The sequence below is a fragment of the Cinclus cinclus genome, chromosome 22 (genome assembly GCF_963662255.1).
Source record: "Cinclus cinclus chromosome 22, bCinCin1.1, whole genome shotgun sequence".
Lineage (NCBI taxonomy): Eukaryota > Metazoa > Chordata > Aves > Passeriformes > Cinclidae > Cinclus > Cinclus cinclus.
In genome coordinates, this window is record NC_085067.1 from 2,346,591 (window position 1) to 2,352,590 (window position 6,000).

Here is a 6,000-nt window from a genome sequence, read left to right on the forward strand (position 1 = left end):
AAGGACACTTTCCACTATCCCAGGTTGCTCCAAGCCCTATCCAACATGGCCTTGAACACTCCCAGGGACGGAACAGCCACAGCTTCTCTTGGCAACCTGTGCCAGGGCCTCAGCACCCTCACAGGGCAGATTTTCCTGCCGACACTTAATCTAAATCTCACCTCCTTTAGTTTAAAACTATCTCCCTTGCCCTATCATCTGTCTGTATAAAACGTCGCTCTGTATTTTCTGTAAGTTTAAATACTGATTGCAGAAGGGGCGAGGGTCTGAGAACGATGCCATGGAGCTGGGCGTGCCGTGGTGCCAGGATCCTGCCCCACATCAGGAGCTCTCCCCAGCCCGGGGCCTGTCGCTGTCACACACAGGATGAAATCCCCCACCGGAACGTTTCGACGAGCATCCGCCAGTCCCGACCGTGCGAGCGTGGGGTGCGGCCGTCGGGGCAGGGGAGCCCCGGTGTGACGGGCGGCCAGCGGTGGGGAGGCAGCTCCTTCTGTCGGGCTGGCGCCGTCCTGTCGCCGCACTGCCTCCGCACCCGCGACAAAGCGGAGCGGGCCGAGCCCCGAGCCTGGCTCCCAATTAGGGCCCCGCTCCCCGCGGAGCGCAGGGGCGACGGGGGCGTAGCCGCGGTCGCGGCCCCGGAGCCCCAATTACCCTCGGGGCCGCCGCTCTGTCTGCGGCTCCCGATCGCGGATCAATAGACAAAGGGCAGCGGAGGGGCCCCCGGCGGGCTCTGCACGCCCCCACCTCCGGCTCCCGGCCAAGCCTCGCCCCCCATCCCGGCCGGGCACCTGTGCGCTCGGGGCGGGATGCGCGGCTGCGGCTCCGCACCTGCGGCCGGACGGGGTTTATGGGGCTGTGGGTGTGAGACGCCGTGTGGAGGCCGGTCGGTCTCTGCGGGTGATAGTTCTCTCTGCCTGCTCCAGGGCTGAGCACTCGGAGCCTCTGCCTGGGTCCTTCCTCCGGGGAGTAAGACCGGCGTCTCAAAGGTTCTTAGCCCCACTCCTCCGGTCCTGACCCGTTTTCCCCGCGGGAGCACGGTCCTTGTCCCGGGCCGGGGCTGTGGGAAGGACGCAGCATTCATCCAGGCTGTTCCCTGCCACAAGGTTCCCAGAGCCGCTTCGATCCGTGTGGGTGTCTGGAGGGTGGAGAGGAGGGGGGGATAAAAACGTTATCAGTGAAAAAGCAGCTGTTTATTTTGATACGGAGCCGGTTCTTAGCCGCCGGCACCGTTTGCTCCGTCCTTGCTCTTCAGACAGGGTGGGAAAGGGGAAAGGGGAGGCTCTCGGTTTATTCCGGTTGTTTACAGCTGCTGGTGATGGCCAGGGAGAGCCAGGTCCCTCGCCCCTCGGCGCCCGCCCGGGCCTTTTCCCAAGCCTTCCTCGGAGCCGCTCCGGGAAGGGAGGAGGCTCTGCCCGGGACATCCGACGGGATGGAGCGGAGGCTCCCTGCGGGGGGAGCCCGGCTGCCCCCTCCGCTGCTCTCCTAGGGGAGCCACACCGCTCCCAGCCCTCAGGCCAGCGGATCGGGAACGGCACCGCTGGGTTGTGGGGTCGCAGGAAAACCCAAACCCAAACTCGGGATTTTTCCTGCCCGGGATGCGCCCCAAATCCCGGCGCTGTCCCGGGTGCGGCCGCCAGGTGGCGCAGCGGCGCCGCGCCGAGGGGCGGCCCCGGGGGCGCGGCCGTGCCGGGGGTCCCGGGAGGGTCCCGGGAGGGTCCCGGGAGGTTTCGGGGGTCCCCAGAGGGTCCCGGGGGTCCCCATAATGTTCTCTGGAGGAAGCAGCCCGTATGGGTGGCACTATCAGGGATCCCAGGCATTTTGCTCCCTACAGATCACAGGAGTGGGGGATCTGTGGCGGGTACCCCAGGTTGTGCCCACCCTGCTGTCCACCTGTCCCCTCCCTGTGTCCTGCCAGCTGCGTGGCCATGTTGCACCTTTCTGAGGGCGTTTGTGTGGGTGTCTGTTCACTTTTTCTGTTCATGTGTCCATGGGAGCAGCAGTCCGGTGGATTGTGGAGGACAGGGTAGCATTCCCCAGCTTTGTGGGTTCTGCCAAAAACGCACCCACTACACCTCCAGAACCTCTCAGAACTCAGAGAAAACTCGCTCTGAGGCGCCTGAGCCCCAACAAGCAGCCTGAAGCAGTGATGCTCTGAGTTCTGCACAGAAGGTCTTACATTGCCTGAGGAATTAATGGATGAAATGATGCAGGAAAGGCTGCTCCTCTCCCTTTGGCATTTCTGTAGCTGGTGACGTGAGCGCAGGTACATCTGTCCTTTGCTTCCCACTGATTCCTCTAAATGGCCCTTGCCTCCAGCCCTGGGCCTGGCACGCGCGGTAATTCTTTGGAAATAAGATCTAATTAAAATGAGACAGTGCTGTCGAGGGACAACCTAATTATCTTTGCAAAATGACCTTGTGGAGATCCTGGCTCGGTTCCCAGCAGAAAGGTGTTGTCAGTGCAAAAGTCCTGTGCAGCTGGGGGGAATCAGTTAAAGACTTTTGGGAAATAATTCCCCAGGCTGGGAAATAATGAGCTGGTGGAGACACTGTGGTGCTCTTATCCCTGGGCCAGCTTGAGCTGTCCTCCCATTTCAGGCCATGTCAGGACTTGGGGACACCCTCAAAATGGCTTTAAAAGAGGCCAATTCCATGTGGGGTTCAGCCAAAGCCAATGCCAACAGGTATTCCTGGGGTTTCCCTCTATTCCCCCTGTACTCCTGCCTGCCCATATCAGCAAGAAGGGGAATTAATTTGGCTTTTAAAGCCTCAAAGGCATCGAGGACCCTGGATGACAGACCCAGATCTGAGCTCACCCTATCCCACACCAGACGTGTCCCACTCACTCCAGAGATCCCACTGGGCACCAAGGGCTGGCACCATGGGGATGTTGCAAGGGGAGGGTGTCCCCAGCCCCCCTCACTCCTACAGAGCCCCTCATCCTCGGGAAAGTTTTGGGACAAGACCTCTGCTGGTCTCCCAGCCAGCAGGAGAGCCTCCACAAGAGGGAGCGTTTGCAGGGATTTTTATTCCAGCTGGATTGCTTTGGTTTCCCCTGCTGTTTTGAAGCACAGGCCATCCCTCCGGCTGCCTGCATGAAATGCCCTTTTGCCCGTCATGGGAGACAGCTGGGCAGAAATCTCAGCTTTCCTGGAAGAGTTGCCATGTTGTCATAGTGCCATGTGCTGTACTTTGGTGACATGAGGGGAAACTCTGCTCTCTCCCTGGCTGGGTGGAAGGGTCCTGTCCCATGTGTCCAGGAGGAGGTTTCCCTCCTTTTGGCTCCATCAAAAAGGAGAAGTCCCTCTTACTGGGGTGACTGGGGAGTGTTGTGACTGGTCTTGGTCAAGTGTGGTCAGGCCAGGTCCCCCACCATGGGGAGCACTGGATTGTTCTTCACCAGGTCCCCCCAGGCAGGGATGGCTGGAGGGACCCTGGCCCTGGGATACCCCAGTGTGGCTCCTTGTGGTAAAAAATGGCTTTGGCAGCTCACACACTCAGTCTGTGGCCTGGGGTGGTTTGCTGGGACCCCATTTCAGGACTGGGAAGGGGATCCCACCCCTCCCCATCTCACTGCTCCCTTCTGCAAGTCACTTTGAGACTCTACCAATGCTTGCGATCCTTCTAGAACAGGAACGGGCTGTTTATAATTTCCCAAGCGACTGCTACAAATCCAAGGCCAAAACTCCCACTTCTGGGGGCACAGGATCATGTCCGGGTGCCTTGGTGGCCACATGAGCTGTGGGTGGTTTGGGAGGAAGATGCACAAACCAGCTCAAGGCCTGGAAGGGGACGTGGTCCTGCCTCCCCCTGCCCTCCCTGCATGTCCCTGGAGCCTGGGAGAGCCCAGACTACCCTATCTGCAAATTGCAGAGCAGATTATCAGCAAGCACGTCTGAGCTTAAAGACCCTTCTTTATGTCTGGTTCCCCCAGAGCCGGGGAGGCCAGAGCTGAGTTCGGTGCAGACTCTTTGGCACCACGGGGCTGATTGCTGGGGTAACCTTTAGCTTGGCTGGGGGAAGCGAGGAAGGCTCAGACAATTTTCAATCAAGGAAAGAAAAAAAAGAGAAAGAGAAGGGAACAAACCAAAACAACAACAACAACAGTTTATTCCAGCAGAGTGGCAAGAGGAAGTTCAGGCACAGCTCTGAGATGCTCCCAGTTTGTGCAATCTGGGCAGGGAGTGAGTTACTGGGAGGGTTTGTCCCTGTGCTCTTCTTCAACAGCCATTTGGTACTGTAAATTCTTGATGGAGAATTCAGTGAGAAGCCCAAGAGGTGGATTGGCAGCTGCAGGATGCAGAAAAGCCCTGGGACTGCTCCCGCTTTGCTGTCCTGGCTGCACGTGCAGAGCTCATACGGGTGCAGCACATGAATCCCAGAGCCTGCTGCTGTGCAGGGAGGGCATCCTCATCAAAACAGAGGGAGATTCTTTCTGATAGTGCTCTGAGGGCTCTTCTTGGGAGAAATGGCAAAGATTTCTGTGTATTCTCCCCGACAAAATGTGTGCCCAGCTGCTCCGAACAAAGCTCAGGCTTTGGAGGGTGTGCAGCCGAGACCAGCCCAGAGCTGGGATAGTCCTGGGCAGCCAGAGTGGCTTAACAGGCTTAGAGCAGCGTAGTTTTTATAAACAATCACATGAATTAGCACAAATCTCATTAGATCCGTGCTTCTCCTGGCCTCCTGTGTCCCTAATGCCCCTCACAGGGGTTCTGTGCAGGCGACAGGCGAAGAAATTCTTTCCACGAAGAAAGAGCCATGGCATTTTGGATTTGCTTTTCTCCATTATGCTTAATGCACAGGAGAGCAGAAATCTAATAGGTAAAAAGCCATTCAAGGTCCTTGAGTATTTTAAACCTGATTTAAAGTTTTGGCTGGTCTGTAAGGGCAATGATTCAGCTGATGATGCCCAGGGGTGTCTCCCGTGTTGAGCAACAGGCACAGGGTGATTTCTCTGCTCTCATGTGCCCCAGACAGCTCTTCTTTCCCTTGGCTCTTGTTCTTGGCTGCCTGGAGGCCTGGCACCATGGGGAATGGGGCTATCTGGGCACGGTTTTATAGCATGTTCCATTAGAGGTGTGGTGGAAGAAGTGGTCAGTGCTTAGAAAACATGGGAATAGTGGATTTAGCCTGAGATGCTCTGGGGAAGGAAATTATTGTTCCCCTGTTGGTGCTGTGTGTGTCTGTTGAATGCTGCCCACTCCTGGGCAGTGCCACCCTCCAGTCTCCCATTTCTCGTCCCAAACCACTCCAAGAAACAACACGGGAGTTTCCCTTGTTCCAGAGCCACAGCTGCTCCTGGGGTGAAGCGCCGGGGCTGCTGCTTCAAGACCAGGCTTGGGCTCCTGGGAGTCGTGGCAGGAAACAACACAAGATCTTTAATGATTAAAAAAAAAAAAAATGTTTTTTACATCTCTGCTGAAAGTCTGTTGCTGCTTCACCTCTCGGCAGAGGAGAGATGTGAGCAGCAAAGCACTGGGGCAGGCAGCAGAGCTTGAGAAAGCAGCTCCCCTGGGACTCGGTCTCTGGCGGAGCAGCCCGGGATAAGCGAGCATGAGAAAAGCAGGCTTAGCCCTCCAGTCACCCTTTAGATGCGTTTCCGGCTGCTTTTCATCTCACTCCGAGTTTAAAAGCCATCTTATTCCAGCCCTGCCGCTGCCGCCAGCCTCGGCAGGGCTTCAAAGCGGGGCTGTCTGCGGGACAGGAGGGGCCGGGTCCCCACGGCACCTGCCAGCCCCGGGGCCGGGACACGGGCACGGGCAGGCTCTGCCCTCCAGCACCCCCCTGCACTGCGGGTCTGTCCCCTCCATGTGCCCGTGGCTGCCCTGCAAAGCGTGGAGGGACGGGGTTTCTTGTAGGGGACATGGCAGAGGGGCTCTTTCTCCAGACCCTTTTTGTCCCGCTGGAGAGCTCAGCCTCGCAGTGGGATCGCAGCTAAGCCAGGCGCTAGTGACCTCTTGGAATTCTGCATCCTGCTTTTACATTCCCACTCACCTGA